The sequence below is a fragment of the Zonotrichia leucophrys genome, chromosome 8, assembly GCF_028769735.1.
Source record: "Zonotrichia leucophrys gambelii isolate GWCS_2022_RI chromosome 8, RI_Zleu_2.0, whole genome shotgun sequence".
Classification (NCBI taxonomy): Eukaryota; Metazoa; Chordata; class Aves; order Passeriformes; family Passerellidae; genus Zonotrichia; species Zonotrichia leucophrys.
In genome coordinates this window covers 14,665,984-14,684,939 of record NC_088178.1, presented here as the reverse complement: position 1 = coordinate 14,684,939, position 18,956 = coordinate 14,665,984, and the positions used below count along the sequence as shown (strand labels likewise).

General features: G+C 41.4%; 1 protein-coding gene across 6 annotated transcripts in view; it reads right to left on the bottom strand.

The window, feature by feature from the left end:
- The window catches only part of HFM1 (helicase for meiosis 1), a 98,986-nt gene extending 81,947 nt beyond the window's left edge, over positions 1-17,039 (bottom strand). For all 6 annotated transcript variants that reach the window (XR_010441215.1, XR_010441216.1, XR_010441217.1 and 3 more), the window contains exon 1: positions 16,909-17,039. The gene's annotated coding sequence lies outside the window, so the exon portion shown is untranslated. The remainder of the gene's footprint in view (positions 1-16,908) is intronic.
- Between the last annotated feature and the right edge of the window lie 1,917 nt (positions 17,040-18,956).

Here is an 18,956-nt window from a genome sequence, read left to right as displayed (position 1 = left end):
TTAAATTCTAAAATATTTATAACTACTGTCTCATAGAGAAAAATCAAAGAGTGACACTTTAGTTCTATAGATCTTTTTTGCACTTCTGAAGCTGGAATCAATTAGATTTTTTAAGTTTAACAAGTCTGTTTATTTCTTTGAAGAGGAAAAAACCCTAAACTCCCTCAGTATCCTGCTTCCATCTGAGTGCAGGCTAAATCAGATTTGTTCAACAGTCTCCTGACTGGGTGGAGGCAGTGGGAAATACTTGGCCATACTGATTGTTCCTGACAACAGTTGCCCTGAAGGAAAGTGATGTTATGCTACAGAGAGAATTGTGGGTGTTTCTGCGTGGGGAAAACCCACAAAAATCTAGTATTTGTTCAGTACTTGGTGTTTATAAATCTAAGCAAAATAATAATACAACCAAGATGTTAAATGAGATGCCAGCATGTATGAGGGATCCCATTTTGCCCACCTCTACATGTCAGCAGCTGCCATGGGAGGAACTGAGTCTGTTTCCCCATTCCTCTCATGGTAACGAAGCTACTTTAACCCACCTGGGGCACATAGGTAACACATGCACATTCCTCCCAGAACCTTCATCTCTCCAAAAGCCTTGAGCATACTCAGATTTCACAGATGCAAAAAGCCAGGGCCCCTGTCCAAACTCTGCATCTCTCATCACCAAGCTCAGGTCACTGCACCAGGGTACCGCCTCCCTGCACAGGCCACCTCCTCTTAGATGAGAAAGATGACTCATAAAGAGAGTTCTTGAATATAAACCTTTCTTTGAACAAGAAATTCAGGGCAGAGACATGTCAGAGCACACAGGACCCAGCCATCACAGAACAGTATTGCCTGAGAGTACATTTTCTGTCAAAGCGCAAAGCAGCAACAGAGTCAGCCACCAGATCCTGGCTTTGTGGGGGAACACCAACTCCAACACTGACTCACTTGTGCCTTCTGCTGTTGCTGCTATTCGTGTACTTCTGTAGCTGTGCACAGTACCACAAATCCAAAGTTCCCCTTTGCAATTCCTGCATGACATATAAGGCAAAGTCTCCTGGCAAGCTGGTGTGACTAATATCCCCATTTCTTTGCTCTGAGACTCCTCCAGAACAGATTTGACTGAGCTGTCCGTAGACTCCAACAACAGTTCTGCATCAAGTTAAAGCTTAAATAAGGTAGGAATTGAAGGGTAATCCTTATGTCCTACAGGGAAGTGCCATAGACCCTTATGGCCAGAATACAGCACGCAGCTTTTAGTGAGTTTCCTCAAATCACTCAAAAAAATGAAGCGCATGGTATGATCAATGGCGGTTTCACTAGGTTTACTTTCTAGACTGTGACAGCAATCTACAGATTTCAAAATCTTGAGATGCAATGCCTGAAACATGCAGCAAAACCACCTTTCCTCCACAAACATTCTTGCTTTAAGAGGATCCCTCCTGCAGAAGAACATCTGCCCTCCTACCCCCACTCTGTCACACTGGCACAACTGTTTTTTTTGACCTTGCTGCAGAGTGAACCACAAACAATGGAGCACCCACTGTGTCCCCTTAGAGAGGCAGAGCATCTCACCACTGCACCAGCACAACCTGGGGGATAATGAACTACAGGGAGAACACAGGGGGATGAAGGGGCTAGACTGTGGGAGAGACATGATTTTCTTTCTGATAGGCCTTGCTAGAAGAGCAAATGCATCAAACTATACTTTCAAGCTCATTTAATCCAAATTCATGGATAACACACTGCCATTGAAAAGGACACATCAGAATCCCCCCCATGCATGTATAGAGAAAATATACTACCACAGTTCCATGGTTTCCTTCTTTGCAATTAAAAAAAAAATTCTCTTCTGCTCTGCTCAATGCCTTTGAAAAAATATTTTTCTGGAAATTTTTATTTTAGTGGTTGTACAACTGCAGTTGTGTGGGTGCCAAAGCCTGAAGTTCAGATCAGAAATAGCTGATTAAGAGTTTGATTTTTTTGATAAAATAACAACACTGATAAGGTGTTTTAAAACCAGCTCACTTTCCCATCCATCCTCACCTTTGAAAAGACAGCAAAACAGTTTTGCCTATATTATTAAGAAAGGAATTCCACATAAAAGTAAACATGCAAGAAGCATCTCCTCCATTGTAGGGCACTAGCATGACTGGAATTGCTCAATTTTCCTGTTTGTTTCAGGCTTTCCCATCTCTGTACTTGCCCAGTATCAATGTTATCTATCTATTAAAAAAAAAAAAAAAAGGGAGATCTGTCTCAATTCCAAAGACATAACACTAGTTTTAGCTGCTTTTGTGCATTTCAGGAATCTTTTCTCAAAACATATTGTGTCCCCACCAAATATTTTCATTTGTGTCCAGAGGAACACTGGGTACAAAACATTAGGAAAAGACAGAAATTGATGCTGTACAAACAATTTGTTTATAGTGAAAATTCTAGAATTTGCCTCATCAAATACTATTCACTGGAGCATAGCTAGGTTTAAGTAATTTGGCTGATGCTATTCTTCCCACTACTCCATTCAAGTCAGCAGATGAACATTGTCTCTTGAGGATTCCTTGGCTTTGCAGAAATTCTGACACTACTGTCTGGTGCTTTGAGTGTTACAATCAAATGAGTCCCAGCTGTTTATTTCCCCATCCCAAAGCATGTTCTTTCACTCAACACACCCTTCAGTTAAACAACTGATACATTTCTCCTTGCACATTACCTAGCAGGCCTTGGCTTTAGGTCTGATCTCCTGCAGTAAGGAGGTTTTAGTGATTGTACTGTTTGTACATCCATCTCTTGTTTATCCACTAACCCACATCTGACTTTTTCTACCAAAACTGCTAAAGAGTAGAAACCTCTAAGATTTGTTAATAGATGTCCCATGGGACAGACTCAAATTTCTTCCCCACAAGAGGACTACCTCTAATATGTATAAAAGAGCACATTAAATAGCAAGAGATCCACCCACAGGCATATTAGGAAACCTGGGAGCAGAAAGCCTGAGGCATGGCATCAGCACCCAGATTGATTTCTACACCCTCAACTCTCTGAGAATACTTACAGGGATAAGGCATGTCCAGGCTTTAAAATCTCCTGAAGCAGAGCCACCTTGTACATTGTACTGGCAAACTCCCAGCCACTTGAAACACATTAACAGAACTGCAAAATGTTGCAGTTCACTTTCTTTTCGGTTGTCTATTTTCAGGTTTTCTGGTTTTTTCCCTAATTTTTTGAGTATTAAGAGTTTGGTGCTAATGCTTGTCTCACTTTTGCTGAAAAAGACATCTCACTTTACCATTATATTCCACAAGGCTTTAGCACTGAAATTGCTTTTCATATAAACAGTGTCACCAGTTAAAAATTGCCATTTAATCATGACTGATTATTTTGCAGATGTTTGCACAGGAAAAGTCCAGCACAATCTGCTTGCATCAGCAGTATTTCCTTTTTTAAGCAAAAAACTGCTAACACTTCGAATTTTCTCTCTCTGAATAGTTTAAAATGTAGAATGCATTTCATTCACAGAATTATCTATTCCCATTTTTACACTGTTTGTTTAAACTGTACTGCTTTCTGCTGTATTACTCCATAAATGGTATGGTTTATAACAGAAAATACTGAAACTGCCTTTATCTTTTATTTTCCGATCCCTTGCATTACTTTGTTCTATTTCTAGTTAACACAAGCCTATTGTAGCCAGCAACACTGACTGTTGCTATGGTTTTGCACTCCTTATGTTTTGTTTCCATTTTCTACTGGTCCTTTTTCAGTTGTTTGACATGTTTTTAGTTGCTTCATCTATGATTAATCTCTTTATTGACTCACTTGCTTAGGTATCATTTGGACTCAAATAATCTGATCACATACTGGAAAACTTCCAGACTTTTGCAACAATATTATAGGGTATTATGCTCAGAGTTAGATGGCAGTCTAGCTCTTAACTAGCTGTATTTTCCACTTGGGTGACTGCAGGGAATGAAGTATACTCCACATTTTTTTGGTTGTATGGATGGAATTGATCTTCAACTGAAAATATAAATTTATATCTTATTACTCCTTATGATATGCAGACAGACAGGAGGTCAGGATGGAGCCTCTGTAAAATAAAGTGAGTAGCCCCCATTTTTATTCATGGTTCTGGCTTCTGGTGGCTGGCTGCTGGGACTCTGGTTGGTTCTCTGGAGAGCACCAGGCTCAATCCCTTCTCGGAATCAGTAATTTCCAATAGTTCCAGCTATTTCTGTGGAGTTGAAGTCCCTTCAGAGCAGGTCATTTTCACATCCAGAAAGAAATTAATGCTTCTATCCTTGTGACAGTGCCTCAGTACAATATGCACCTAACTCTGATAGATGCCTCAGCAAGGTTGGACAAAAAGAGGAAAACTAGAAAGCAGAAGTCGATAGTGCTGGTAAAACTTATTGCCACTTCCACCAAGGCCAAAGATATGAATATAAATATAGAAATACCCATATAAATTCTCACCATCACAACTACAGGTTACATAATCAGAATATTAAAAATAGCAGCAAGATTTAGATACTGACATAATCCTACTTTCAAATCAGCAGCCAGAGAGATCAGCCCTCAATACATCAGGCCAATTTGTTTTTTGTACACAGATTGGCTGAAAGTATTGTTGAATCTTTGTTTTAGTCTGTCTGTAACACAACCCCACCTTTTTCATGTAACTTTTGCTGTCCCAAGAGTCCCCCATTCAGCTAAGCTGGACTGTGGTTGCAAAAACTTGATATATACTAGACATAGGATAACCAAGAAGATTATTCAGGTTAATCTGATGAGCAATTGTTGCCTAATCCGGGATGTTTTCTGATTTATCCATTCACACCAGGATTTTTTGACACTTGCCCATCCTCATCCCATTTGTAATTACAATGGATGTGTGGTATTAACACCTACAGCACCAAAACTGAATCAGAGAATTAATTAAGAAGTGTTCAAAATGTAATTATCCTTTACTTTTAGCTTCTTAAAGTTCTCTAATTTTCTTATGCAGGACTTCCATACTATTAGAGAGTAATTTGTATCTTCTAACTCTTTTCTGCGGGGCTCTTTTAAGGAATATTGTAAATTGCACATAACAGGACAGAACAAGACATGAATACAGGCATTCCCCACTCCACAAGACCAGGGAGACTAAAAATGTGCACATTTACTCTCAATATTCGTGTTGCATTACTTTATGTATATTCCCTAATATTACATTTTTAAAATATCTGTCTCATCTGTTCCGAATATATCCTGTTCTGCAAATACAAACATGCACAAAGAACATGTTTGGGTAAAAGACTGTAAGCTTTTGTTCCAGAACCTTCCCCCTTCTCCACACATATCTAAGTATTTTGTTATCAGGGATTCAGAACCTGCCTATTGCAAAATGGCAACAAAATACCTAGACAAAATCCAAAAATGGCAACACCCTTTCTAATTAAATATTTATTTAGTGCTAAAGTTCATGTATGGAGTGCTTACAATCTCATAATTTACAAAGTAGTATATTTTCTATCAGATTTTCATAGCAAAAGTCTACTTTGTCAGGAAAAAAAAAAACTTAACTACTTTTCACTAGTGAAAAATCACAATGGAGATCTTGCTATTAAAACCCCCCTCATAAACACTATCAAAGAATCATACCAAATAAGGCTTGTAAGGATCTTTTATTTAAATAACTAACAAACTATTTATACTTTTACAAGAGTCTGTCCTATTTTAGTAAATATTTGGCAAAGTTATTTGATTAAGAGAGCAACCTGACCCTCATTTAACATGGTTATTTGCCATAACTTATTCTTCCATCATTTTGGTTTAACTACACAAATAATTTTTTGACATCTTTAGGTTAAGTAATACTTCTCATAACTTGATTAAGACTGGATTTGCCAAGCTAAGTGGCCAGGGATCTTTGAAAAAACTTCTGTACAGACATCTTAGGGCTGAAATCACTCTCAGCAACTTGTCACCAAATCCTACACGGAGAACAGCATGGTCACCTCTTGTTTGATCACTAGATGCATCTTTCATTCCCTAACAAGCCTTGCTTTAGAGGCAGTTTTTTATCTGAAGGTTGAAGGAGAATTAAAACACCAGGCCAGTTGCTTTTTACCTGTCTTGGCCACAGGAGTTATATATCTCTATTTCCCAGAGAGGCAACTTCAGCTTGAGAGAGCAAGTTTATAAAGGACTTGTAATCCATTTGCTCATATACCTGTTCTTTCCAAATACAGTGGCTCACAGCCTCCCCATCTGCTGTATTACAGCAGGAAATTCTGTTTTCTTTTAATGTCATGGAACTTCTCTGGGCTGATTTTGGACTCCCGTTTTCACACAATAAACATGTTTTTCAGAAGCGAATCTTCAGGATTTGCCTTCAATATTTTTGGCGGTTTGGAGGTGTTTTTTTGTTTTATTTTTTGTTTTGTTTGCTGAGGAGTTTTTGTTTGGTTGTAGATATGGTTTTTTTTTGTTGGTGTGTGCTGGTGGGTTTTGGGGGTCTTTTAATGTTTTTAGAAGGATTGCATTGTGTTCCAGTTCTTACAAGGAGGATGTTACAGATTATAAAAAACTCCTAACCTGTGCTGCACATTTTAAGCACATTCTACTGCATGTTATTTCTGCACATCTGCAGGTGACTAGGGCAGAAGTGATGTATTACCTGGCTCAGTGCCCACTGAGGTTAGCTGTTAGAACATTTCCACTGCCTTTAGAGAGCTTTGCACAAGGCTATTAAAAGAAGCTTTCAATGAGAGAAGAGTTGCACTCTGTCTGTTCTTACAAGCATTAGCAATGTCAGACTAAGAACCCTTTAACATTTTGGACATCTTGGTGCAGCCAAGGGGTGCAAAAAACACACAGTCCCACAGAGCATAGCCCTGCTTTCCAAACTTGATTCTGCTTTTGCAAAGAAACTTGCTGCCCCTTAAAACAAAGGGGAAAAAGCATTCTTCTGTTTTCTCAGTTTTTCCTCAGTGTGATCTGATAGTCTCATGCTGACAAACTCTCTCTTTCTGAAGAAACAAATTTTTTTCCCAAAAATCAATTTCACAGCAGATTCCCCAAAACAGATGCCTTGCATGCACAACAGTCTGTCCCTACCCAATGGCACTCCTGACTCCTCTGTTTAAAATTCTCTGTAGCCTTTGTGGGTACACAGCTTCCATGCTTAGCATGCATGCCTGTCATGTTTATAAAAAAGCTTTCAATTAACATCCCAGACAAAAAACACATCCATAAATAAAGATAAAATAAAACCTCACAAGAGAATACTGATTAAAGGAGGGAACAGTAACAAGCAACAGGAACCAACTTTTCAAGCTCCTTAGAGAACTGAGAGCATTCAGCAACCATCAGATTCAAGCCATTGATAAGTCTCTTTTCCTGCTCACTTCAAAGTAAACTTCTATAATAATCAATATCCAGAACATACACAACAGATCCACAGGATTATTTACACAGTGCTCACACTTCCCTGCAAACTCCACATCTTTGCCTCTCTGGCACACAACTCCTTGCTGTCAGCTGCACTCCTGGGAGCAGGCAGGATTAAGCTGCCTCGTTAAAAGCCTTTCCCAGTGCACCCAAGCTAACTGCAATGAAGTGCTGACAGTGCCTTCACCTATGAGGGAAATGTGCTGTGGTAAGAGAGAAAGAATGTCAGATAGAAGGTGACTAAATAACTTGTGCATTTCCAGGCCTCATTTCAGTTAGAGCATTTTTGCTCCTCTGAGAAACTGTAGGGTTATGTTTTGCATGGTTTTTTCTTTCAGTTTTTCAAAATTCTGCGATACAACAGGAGGCATCCCTGCAGTATTCCGGCACAGATCCCACAGAATAAAGAACTACAAAATGGACATATCCACCTTGACACACACCCTCCAAGAGATTTTGCAGAGAGGGGAGAAGACAGCCTGTGCAGGGTGCTCAGGGCTAACATGTCTAACATGGTCTTGGAGTAGAACATTCCCAAAGAGAGCATGGGAAGACAGCATCAGACACTGCTTCCCACTTATCCAGGAAACTCCAGCCCCAACACCTCGGCTGACCTCTAGAGAGGCAGGGCTTTCTTTACAAGGAATATCCAAGCCACTTGAAATTTATAACTTAAAACTCAAGTTAATTATGCAGAAAAATTTGTAATCACAAGTTATTATAATTGCTTTTAAACCATAGTATAAATTGTGACAAGTATATGTTGCACAAATTCCACAGAGAGATTCCTGAGAAGGCTGCAACAGCCGATTGATCGGTGCCTTATGGCACATGTCCCAGGAGGCTCTGTCCTGGCAAGCAGGCTGCACCATCCTCTGCTGGCCCTGTCTTCCAAAGCACACAACTGTTGCTTCCCTCAACTTCAAATATTATTTGTTCTATCCTGAAAACCTGATTTATTGTATTCAGTAAAAAATGTTTTAGTTTTGAGACTCATAAAGGCTGTAGGTTTTCTTTGGGGTAATATATATCCCACAGAGTTTTTTCTTGTTTTTCCTGAAGTGTCATCACATTGATCTTCATCTTTCTTATATAATTCCTCTTTCTGAAGGAAACCTAAAATGTGAAATTTGGGCCTCTGCTCAATTTGATCGTTGCTTGTGTGTTCTCCTTAAGTTTTTCCATCTACAACACTTATTTTAGCACTCAGCATTTCAAGGAAGTCAGGAAATATTATAGTTCCTGGTATCTGGAAAAAATGTCTTCAGACAAACCCTGGTAGTCTGCTCAGTCTCAGCTTTTTCTCCACTGGCACCCACAGCCAGGGGTGCACCCTGCAGTGTCACCCAGCTGGTGCACCACGCACCAGACCAAGGCATTTGAAAATTGCTTGCCTCTTTTTGCAGACCCAAAATTCATTCCTCTCAAGGAAATACCCAGGTAGATTCTTTTGCAACCAAATGCTATAGTTTTAATAAGTTTTTTCCTAGAGCAAAGAGACAGCTGTCCTTACCCTCCACACTGGTGCAGCACGGCTGGTCTGCGAGTTTTCTTGTGTGAAGTAATCATCTAATAAAGGTCAGAAGTGTAGTAATAACTAAAATATGTACACTAACTAATACAATCTTTCCTAAGCACTTAAGAACTCCTGTTGTCTGCTGATGAATTTGATATGTTTCTGCTAATGGCAGCTTATATCACCAGAAAGTGCCCAGGATGTCTTCTTCAGCATTCAATAAGGCTGACTTCTGTGAACCACACACAGGCAGAAAAACACATATTTAAAGATAAGTATCTTTTTTTAAAAAGAGGACCTAAATATTAATTGGTCCTCATTAACACAGTCAACCATTGCAAGAAAAGCTTTGACAAAAGACTGTGAGGAGATGACAACAACCTTCACATACTACAAGACACCATAAAACTATATTTGATCTAAATAAAGTAGCTAAATAAATTTAATAGCTCTGCATTTTGAAGAAACAGACACCAGAAGCCACTGGCCAGGATATAGGCTGCTAGATGAAGATTTAGACTGTTTGCATGTCTCGGCTTCAGCAGCTCCCTCGGGGAGCAGAGCAGTGTCAGGGTGCAGCTGGGGGAGCCCAGCCCCAGCCTGGCCACCGGTACCTGGAGCTGGGGGCTGGCACTCAGCACTGCACTCTCTGGGGGGCAGCCTTGGATGTCTGAGCAAGGAAACAGCATTGCACTCATTTCCAGTTTGAGGAAACAGGACATTGTGTACTATTGTGTGTGTGTAACAGGTTGCACTTCTGCCAAGGAAACACACGCTCCTGCCAGCGTCTCCTAACAGAGCAAGCACTGACTGGCCTTCTGGGCACAGACAAGAGTGAACAAGAGGAGTCCTGGCACCCTTCTCCTCCCCAGTGAGGGGCATTCATGAGCACCATTACCCTCATCAATTCTTGTTTTTGCCAGAAGCAGGAAAAAAAACCCTAGGTGCTTAAATCAACGGAGCACATCAAGTGTAGAGGCTAATAAAGCCCTTTATTGCAGACTGAAGCCAGACTTCAGTCCGAGTGGTTAATGAGCTTTGGTCAGCTATTTGTTTTTCTCTCAAATTTGTTCCTGACTGCTTCATTTGCGGTGAGGTATTTGTGTCTTTTTATTACTTTTATTATTTATATGAGACATAAACCAAAAACACTTTCCATCCTAACTGGCAAAACAGCCCAGTGGTCTGTTTCTCTTACACAGAAACAGCCTGGAGGCATGACAGCTATCTTGCCTCTCCTCATGTTAGTCCTTAAACAGGCAAGACTTTCTCCAAGGCCGGCTGTCCTGATCCATCATCACGGGCTATCAGCAAGCTCATACCACCACAGTGACATGATGAAATACCAGTTCCTGGCTAACTTCTGCTTCTTCCCAGCACTGCTAATGGTTCAACACCCTCAGAAACACCAGAGGTTAAGGACAACCAACAATCTGCCAATCAATTTTAGTACAAGGCATTATTCACTCAAGTAGGACATAAATCAGCAAAGACACAAAATAGTGGGTGACATAAACGGAATTTACATATTGGGTGCTAGCCTGGAGCTTTTTGGTGGACAGAAAACCCTCAGAGGAGAAATGGCACCCAGCTTCACTTTTTGTTCTTTAATGGGGGTATGAAATGACAGGCTGATTAAGAGTTTGTGTGAAGTCCATGGTGGCAACTACTGTAATTTCATCAGCACTCTTCAATTTTGTCTTGGGAATCCATTCAATAAATCCCTCTGATTTGATTAAGGAGAGTAAGTTGTTTGTAGCTGTCCTTGAAGCTTTGGTTAATCCTACAGTAACTGCTATTCAGATCAGAGACCATTAATCCATGCCCAATTTATGACAGCTAAAATGAACAACTTGTCTTTTCTTGCATACACTTTGACATGGGTTTCAGCACCCACTAGAGAAGCAGGGGAAGTACCTGGAGCAGCTTGCTCTCTCTGAGCTTCTGCTGCAAACCCTGCACCACAAAGCTTCAGCAAGCCTGAGTACAAGATAGCCAGCTCAATAATGAGATTTTAACAGATGTGATCAGAAGGCCTGAATTGTAGCATTGACTGAATACCACAGCCAACAGGGCATGGGGATAGAAAGCAAACGAGTGTTGTGGGAAGAAAATAAAACTAAAGAAAAAAAGAGAAGAAACTAAAATTATAAAAAAAAAAAAAGACAACAGAAAGGTCAGGAGAAAAATGCATATGGATGCATGGGGAAATAAGCCTGATTAAGAGCAGGAATGCCTGAGGAAAGCAGTTAGGGAGAAACAAAAGGGAAGCAATTGATGCCATGTTATTAACACGACAAATGCTCACAACAAGTTCAAACAAAAGAATCTGCCTTCCCCAGTTACCTGGGGGAATTAATTTCCACCAGTTCTTGCCACCAGTTTTGGCTAATTCACCAGCACGGAAAATACCAACTCTTCCCAGGAGCTGCAGCAGAGTACATTTTGAATGTCCCTAAATCACCTTTCCTTAGTTGTTAAAATAAAATTCATTCAGTTTTCCACCCAAACAGAGGCAGGGGAGGACCCAGAGGCTGGGAAGTGTACAGACTATGGCAACCTCTTGGATGCCCAAGTGCCCACAGCAATGGGGACGGGTGGAGTACTGCACAATATACTTAAGGATCCTCAGAGCTGTGATCCACTTTATTTTCCAGAGCAGAGTAGAGGGAGGCTGTGAAGATCCAGGTACTGCTGCTATAGACAGTGTTGTGCTGCAGCACACCTGTGCTTACACCAAACACACCACCAGCCCCAGGGGAAGAGTGCTAAACTACCAAATAATAATTCTGATAGCACGGTGAGTCAGTGTGGGGGACCATTGCTGAACAAAGTGCAGTCTTTCACATCAGAATTTGTATCAGTTGTTAGCTCAGAAATACTTCAAGGAGAAGTTGCTCTAATGACCTTCTATACTTTAATTGATCTTAGCTGTTTCATCCAAGGCCAGGTAGGGTTACCTGCTTCCCCTTGAGTTAACAGTGACTGGACTGTTAAACACACCCTGATCATATCTATGTTAGCACAGAAGAGTACTAAAAATCTTAGTACACAGCCTTGATTTTTATAAATAAACATGCATAACAATCTTGCAAATTCCAATTAGATTATACAATGCAAACCCTAGAATATAAATAACAAAACAGACCCCTGAGAACAGGTTCAACAGCTTCAGAATCAATATTCCACAGAGTGCTAATTGTGGCAACAAACTCTCTTGAAATTTGTGTGTCCTTGTTGGGTTTCCAGCTTTTATTTTGAGATGTAAACAGTCATGCTCAAACTCATGTTTGAGTTCTCTCTTTCCCTAGAGAAAGGGATGTGTAGAGATTTCCAAAACTTTGTGAATTCCTTTGGCACCTCCTAGCTGAGACGTCCCCTTGCCAAAGAATGAATATTTTACCTTGTGACATTTCTCAAAAATGTGACACGATGTACTAGACGTTTGGTCAGCATCACATTTGTTAGCATGTTTCCATGACCTTGACAGTGCTTTGGTCCCCAGCTGAGTGGCTGGAGTCAGTAATCATTTATTCAAGGCTACATTTAAAATGAAGTTTCTGAACACAGAACAACAGTCCTGAAATATCACACTTTTTCAACCTTCTGAAGTTGTGAGCCTGGAGAAAGGACATGCCAACTGTCCCACCAGAGAGGCCATTTTTCAAGAAGAACACAAACTGTGACCATGACAGGGAGGTTTTGGGGAAGGCTCTGTCAGTAGCTACAGCAAGCCTCAGTACAGACCAGTGTAGAAGTTGTCTGTCTGCCAAGCAGAATAGGCCTGGAGAAAAGGCATTTCTTCTCTTCTCTTTGTAATGTACTTGTTCTTAGGACCATGATGTAATGAGGCCTGGATGATCACCACCCAGCCTGCTCACTGCCTTGAAAGAACAGCTCTGACTGCTGTGGGATGGAAAAGGGCTGCCAGAACAGGAGGTTGGCTGCACAAGGATTTCACCCACGGCCTCTGGGTCATGCCTGGTGGCCACAAGTTGAGGTTCAGCCCATTCCCAGGGTTAGGAGAGAGACAGCTCCAAGCAGGGATAGAATGCAAAAGGGTAACCAAAACAATAGATCAGCCACACAAATTAATAAATACTGAAGTATCTGTCTGGGCCATAAGTGGGCATTATTATATATGGATCAGAGGGAGGAATAGGCTGTGCAAACATTGGATCCCTGGCAGCTCATGCCTCTGGGCATAACTGGGGGGTCATGGGCTCAGGCCAGGAACAACAATGCAGGTTCTGACTGGGGTCAGCATTTACTGAGGCTTTGTCTCTCTGTTAACCCTAAACCCAAGTATAACACCAGGCATGGGCAGAACCCTTTTCCACATTCAACAGTCATTTCCTAAACTGCCAAGTCCTTGTGCAGGCCACCCCTCCATTCTGTAACTACTTTTTGCCTCTACACCAGTTGTAGTCCTTGGCTTTTTCTAATTTTTAACCTAGCTGTAGCTGGGCCACCTCCCTAAAATCACTGGAGCTCTTTAAAGAGCTGATTCTTACTGCTTTTGCACTTTGATAATTTGTCTTGCCAAACCCAAGCTAGTCCTGAGCTGTGAGCATGTAGTTCTTGGAAATCTTAGAGAGTTCCACCAGCTCAGAGAGCTGATTATCCTGGCCCTGAATATAGGCTGTATTAACTGGAAAGGAGATGGGAAATTAGAATAACTATTTGTTACAAAGATAGACCAGCTTGCAGGCTGCTAACATTGCAAGTGCTGTTGTAAACTACATTTGTGGCCACTTTCTTAGCATTAGTATTTTATGAACATAAAGCACAAATATTAATGCTGTACTACTGGAAAGCTTTAACTGATTCTACCTTTCAGGCCTCATTTTGGACCCTTCATTTTGGAGTGCAGCTGCAGAGAATAAACAGCCCAGGAAAACTACACTGCTCACTGGAATACTAAAATAGCAAAGTGGCTGAGAGGGTGTTTCTGTGTAACATCAGGCTACTTGCAGAAGGAAAGGGAACAAACAAGGCAGTTAATGCTGTCAACAACTGCAGACCTGTAAACGCTAAAATTATTAAGGCAGATGGAAACCTCGTGAAGAAAAACCACAGCAAACTTCTCACTCCAAAAGTAGAAATAGAGATCAGTCGGCCCAAATAGCTTATTGTATGTTGAGTACGCATCAAGATTCCCTGGGGATTAGATGTATTTTGCAACAAACAACACCTGCAAGAGCACTACAGAGCCAGGGCATGTAGTGGGCAGAAGAGGAAAGGGATAATGATGGAAATCTTGCTAGCCAAGCTCACCCCTTTCAGGAAACATTACAATACCACATTCCAAAGTGCCTGGGTTGTTTTTCTTGCTTTATCGTTTGATTTTCCATATGGTTTCATAATTAGCCACCTTAGATCATGGTACCATTTCACATCTTAAGGAAATCTGTCCTATAAAATGTTTCCTCAAAGCATTTTATAAGCAGCTAACAGAAACTCCCTAACAGTGGTTTTGTGTGTACAGAGCAACAGAATTAACCTGATTCCTGGAGTTCTGCCAGAAAAGAGTGTCTCTCAGTTCTGCTTAGCTGGCAAAATAGTATGGAAATAGTGGCCAAGATGTAATGGTTGTACTGATTTCTTGTAATTCCATCAGCATAAAAAGGTGAGTTGGTATCAACAGAGCTCAGGGTGCAAAAAACTCCCAAACATCTATTGCCTCAACAAGCCAGTTGCCATTAAAGCAGATGTACTACCTAGGTTACAGAAGAATTTAGTGAGCTCAGGCCATTGCACAACACTGTCTGCAAAGAAAGGGAGGAATTACTTTTTCCAGACTTGGAACTGTATCAGAGACAGCTCAGATGCATTCACAGCTGGTTCTTATTGGACCCAGCACTGACTGAGTGAGCACCAGGCAGCAAGCGACCTGGTGTGTGTTTGTCAGCAGAACTTAGAGCAGACCAGGACACCAAAGTCATATAAAAAGTACCTCAGACACAGTTACAGACGGGCCTTTAAAAAAAAACAAAACAAGCAAAATTGAAAAAACCCAACCCAACATACAGATTGGTAAATCTTGAAAAGGTTAAGCAACAAAATATGTACGTAGCAATGGCAAACATTGTCTGTTCTTCCTAATTGATATCCACAGCTAAATCTGATTTTGCCTCAGGCTTTCTTCCAGCACTGTGTACCAATTCTCCTGTTTTTATTAAAATGAAGATTGTGCTGTAAATTAACAGCTGTAATTAAGTGTAGTTTATGCTGCACTTCAATCACCCTTTGCCACTGTCCTCCTTTTTCAAACATGATGACATTAGACTGCCTTTGCAGGCCTGTGCCAAAACTAACAAACCTTAGGTAGTTCCTAAGCATTTCAGTATGGGTAAATATTCTCAATCCTGCTCTTTTTAGAAACACAAAAAACTTTACTGAATCAATACATATTTTAAAATAGGCTCAGAGTTTCAAAATGAAAGAAATGTAGTTGCTATAGCAGAAGTTATTTGTATTTGCCTGCAATATTTTCTTTCCTCTGCTTACCTTTTCTCTTAAAACCTCATTCAATGACCAGAGTTGCTTAGATAAACAACTAAGCATATCCAAAAGAAACAACAGCAAAAGTCAAAGAAAGTTCTTAGGCCAGCAACATTTTAAAATGTCATTGTTTCAAACCACCAGTATTTTGCACAAGCTAACATTTCTTAAGATCTCCACTTTGGTAACACACTTGGTCAAAGATGCATTTTTCCCTCACCTAGCCAGCAATGTATTGAATTTCCTATATATTAGCAACACTGCCTCTGAAAGAGAACAAAAAAGAGAAATAAAAAGCATCATTACTGAGGAGGATGAGAAACCCTTTGTGGCAGCTGTGCTGCATCCCCTTGGAGCTGTCAGCCTGCCCTGCCTTTCCTGCCTGGGCCATGCCCCCGGCTGCTCGGCTGGGCACAGTGCTGTTCGTGTGCCATGCTCCCAGGCAATCCCGGGGAGCTCGGGGGGCAGGCAAACATATTTATGCAATAGAGACACTGAACGAGGATAAAGCCACAAAAAATGTAGCCACGGCTAACGCAAGCAGCAAAGCCCAGCCTGGGAGCTCAGGCCCAGTGCCCAAGGCCGGCCTTGGCTCCCAGGCCGGGGCAGGGCCGGGCCCAGCGCTGCTGCCCCAGCGGAGCTGCCGCCCAGAGACCCTCGGCCTTCCTGCCCTCAGTGTCCCAGCCTGGGCTGCCACGAGAAATCCTCGGTGCTGCTCTGGGCGCCAAGGAAAGGAAGAACAGCCTTAACCTGCGCTAGGGGCCGGCTTGTCCCCTCCCCAGCTGGCACAGACACATCCCCGACTCCCGCCGTGAGCAGGGTCAGAGCAGTTCTGATATTTGAACTTCTAATTGCAAGTTAAATGGAGGTGGACAGAAAATGGAGCCATAAACCTAAGCTCCCAGTCCACAAAAATCAGCCTTTGCACAGACTTTGGAGGAGACATCGTGACACGTGAATTATTTAGGAATTTTAAAGCTGATAATTCACTTTGCTTAACATGCACATTTTTCTCCAGATCAGTTTGCCCTCCAACATGCCCTCCTCTCTCCCTGCTAGCAAAGAAGCATGCATTTTTTCCTAAGTCTTAAGTGAAAATAAAGGAATGCAGGGCTTATCTGACATTCTGTTTACTCTTATATATCACCATTGTGTAAGGTCTGTAAATATTTTCCATATGTTGGCTAAAGCAATCCCTCCATTTCAGCATCTGCAAGATCTGTCCTTGCAGCCTTTCAAATCAGGCTTAAAAAATTATTTCTGATGAAAGTCAAATAAAGACAGCTCAAGGGCTCTTCACACGCCCATCCCCCCACTCTCCCACTATTTGCTACAGCTTTACTCTCAGAGACAAATTCACCATAGGGTTCACACTCACAGTAACTCTAAAATTTTAGGTTCAAAGGCCTTATTTCAAAATTAAAAAAAAAATCAAGCATATTCATTTTTTTAGGCTGCCTTACCTTTGCCTGCCAAGGTGGGCTCCAGCACTGAAGGAGGTTGACTCCTTCCCTCTGCATCCTGCACCAGCAAAGAGTCCTCGGGCAATGGCCCCACCTGGGTGGGACCAGGAGCCACACCCCACACACCTGGGGCAAGTGGGGACAGCTGACCCCACTTAGGTGATGGTCACCTAATGAACCTCCCCTGGGCTGGGGAAATAACAACAGAAGGCACATACAAGAAGTCCCATTGAAATATTTGAAAACAAAACACTACTTTTGACACCAAAACTTCAAGTCAATGAACTGCTCTGATGAGAAAGGAGAATGGTTTCATGTAATCTTACTCCACTAAAGTCACTTTTCAAATGAAGTGGTCTCCCTGCTGGAGAGTCCCATCTCCATGTACAATTTGCTGTGCCTGGTGGATTTTAGTGAGCAAGAAGTTGATCACTGTCATGGTCAAAGATTAAATTAAGATTTATGGACATAATATACTCTGTGTAAACAAATACCCAAGTAGAACCAAGAATGTTAGTGCATACATGGGAGAGTTAACAGGAATAAAAAAACCTGAACCATAGTCTTGTGCCTGTTGATTTATCTGACTAAATGGATTTCTGTAAGGATATCTAAATTACTGCATTGCAGGAAAGTATTTATACAACCCCAAACAACCATAAATTGCAATGTATTAGAAGTTCTGATTTTAATTAATGTTCCTTTTGCCTTCCACCTCTCTTTCCTGTGTTATTTGCTCATGTCCCATGTAGTCCTTATTCTGTGCTGGCTGCTCAGATGGGAAAATGTCTTCCTCTGTCAGTAACTTCATAATTACACTGAGAATAGGATGAGGGTTTTCTATGAAAAGTTAAAACAAGAATGGTTAAAACAAAGAAAACTCAGTTTTCTCCAAGGTTACAGCCAACATCTCTTGTTTCTCTTCCACCCCCTGCACCCAAGCAACGAGTGAGTCACGTCCATAGTGCACCCAGCATACACCGATCATATCACACAAAATAAATGTCTCAAAACCCCATGTGTTTTTCCAAGAAATCTCCAAAACAGTTTGAACTTCCCCTTGCCACTTCTTCCAATTGCTCATCTTAATTTCAGGGCAGTCATCATGGAAAAAGTACACACCTCCCCCAGCAAAACTATTGCCCGTGGCTTTTTCACCATTATTTTTGTTTATTTGAATGTGCTGGATACCATTCTGAACGGAGTGCACAGTCAGAAGAATTAAAAATGGAGAAGACAATCTACAGAAGGAGTCTTTCTTGTGGGTTGGACATGTCTGGCTGGAAGTGGAGGAAGATGTCCCAGAGCAGGAACAACACAGTTGCCTCAGGTGGTCCAGCAGCAGGAGATGGTGGGCAGGAGTCCACCAGATCCCAAAGAGTCAGGATACCCCTCATTCCTAGCAAGACAAGAGCACTGCAGTGCAGAGCTCCACTAAACAAAAGGCAGATTTCGCAGCCAAACTTCAGACTTCCTTCCAGGCAAACACAACAGTGGTACAAATAAGGAAATTCAATAATATATCCAAATTACAGAGTAGACTGAGGTTAGGATCACACTGAGGTATCCCAGCTCCCAGCATGGGGGTCAGCCTCAGAATGGGAGCTGAGAAGAGCAGTTCTGTCTCAGCCACACCAGAGGTCACCCAGGTCTCTAAAGAGGAAAATACTTTGTACCAAAGGTCTCATTGGATGGTGTGAATCACCCAGCTGTGACACAACTTCCCTCCTTTCAGCATGAGAAACTTTAAACTAAACTAGCCACAGCTGAAGTGCAGGATTCAGTGCATTTCAACATCTTTTAATCATCCATGATCATTATTAGACTAATTCCATTGACCTACAAATCAGCTTTATTAATCTGGGATATTTTCTATATCCATCATTCTACAGAGCACTCTTCTATGTAAGAGTGAAAAGCTTATTAAATATTACAGGGCATGGCATTCATCACTTGGAGCCAAAGTGATCTCAGAATATGCAATTAGTTTTGAAACTGGGAGTCAAGAAAACAGAGTTGTTCCAAGTTTACCCAGGAAAATGATGTTT